Source organism: Cebus imitator, unplaced genomic scaffold (genome assembly GCF_001604975.1).
Source record: "Cebus imitator isolate Cc_AM_T3 unplaced genomic scaffold, Cebus_imitator-1.0 Scaffold256, whole genome shotgun sequence".
In the NCBI taxonomy this organism is placed as follows: domain Eukaryota; kingdom Metazoa; phylum Chordata; class Mammalia; order Primates; family Cebidae; genus Cebus; species Cebus imitator.
Window position 1 is genome coordinate 355,489 of NW_016107571.1, and position 1,353 is coordinate 356,841.

The window sequence follows — 1,353 nt, forward strand, 5'->3', positions numbered from 1 at the left end:
TTTTTTTTTGAGATGGAGTTTCTCTGTGTCACCCAGGCTGGAGTACAGTGGCGCAATCTTGGCTCACTGCAACCTCCGCCTCCCTCCCAGGTTCAAGCGATTCTCCCACCTTAGCCTCCCTTCCAAGTAGCTGGGACTACAGGCACGTGCCACCACACCCGGCTAATTTTTGTAGGTCTTAGTAGAGATGGAGTTTCACCATGTTGGTCAGGTTGGTCTCAAACTCCTGACCTCAAGTGATCCACCTGCCCTGGCCTCCCAAAGTGCTGGATTATAGGCGTGAGCCACCGTGCCCGGCCAGCATGCTTGCGTTCTTAACCACAGTTCTGCTCACTGGGGAATTTGTCTTGGCATTTGATATAATGAAGTTCTCAACAGTGAACATTATTTGCTCTTAATATTTTCTGTTACCTGTCTACATTTTTTTAATTGACTGTGGTTTCAGTTTGGTAAACAACTTAAAATATCAATGTTGTCAAGGAGGAGGTGGGAGTGGCCAATAAACATGAAAATATTGAATTTCAAAAACAAACAGATTAAAATAATGAGCTAGCAGTTTTCACTTAAGTATTTAGCAAAAGTTGGAAAAAGAAAAAAATGTCTGTGGCAGGCTCAAACTGAAGACGTCAACATTCCCACGCACTGCTCTCAGCCAGTAGAGCCCCACTGCCTTCCTAAGGCCGGATGATCAGAATTCCCAGCATGTACCATCTGAACCATTACCTGCAATCCTAGGGTTTTATTCTAAGGAAATAATCAACCACAAAAGTTTGCATGCCAAATGATGTTACTTGAAGCAATGTTTATGATATCAAAGAGCTGGAAAAAAAACTAAATGTCCATCAATAAGAGATTGTCTAAATGTGTCAGAGTAAATGAATATAATGAAATATAATGCAGTCATTAAAAATGAAACGATACGTTTGTTCTAAGTGATGTGGAGAGATGCCCAAAATATAACATTAAATGAAAAGCATAAAGCAATATATATAGTAAAATCCTATTTCGGCTAAAATGTATATATAGGAGAAAAGAAGACTGGAAGGATATACACCAAAACATTAGCAATGGGCTGGATGCAGTGGCTCACGCCTGTAATCTCAGCACTTCGGGAGGCCGAGGTGGGTAGATCAGCTGAGGTCGGGTGTTCTAGACCAGCATGGGCAACATGGTGAAACCCCCTCTCTACTAAAAATACGAACATTAGCTGAGCGTGGTGGCACACGCCTGTAATCCCAGCTACTCGGGAGGTAAGGAAGGAGAACCACTTGAACCTGGGAGGCAGAGGTTGCAGTGAGTTAATGGCGACTGCGCCATTGCACTCCAGCCTATGCACTAGAGCAAGACTGTCTC

General features: G+C 43.2%; 1 protein-coding gene across 1 annotated transcript in view; it reads right to left on the reverse strand.

Moving 5' to 3' along the window:
• AKNAD1 (AKNA domain containing 1) overlaps positions 1–1,353 on the reverse strand; it is a 38,380-nt gene that overhangs the window by 17,480 nt on the left and 19,547 nt on the right. The gene's annotated exons all lie outside the window — the stretch shown is intronic.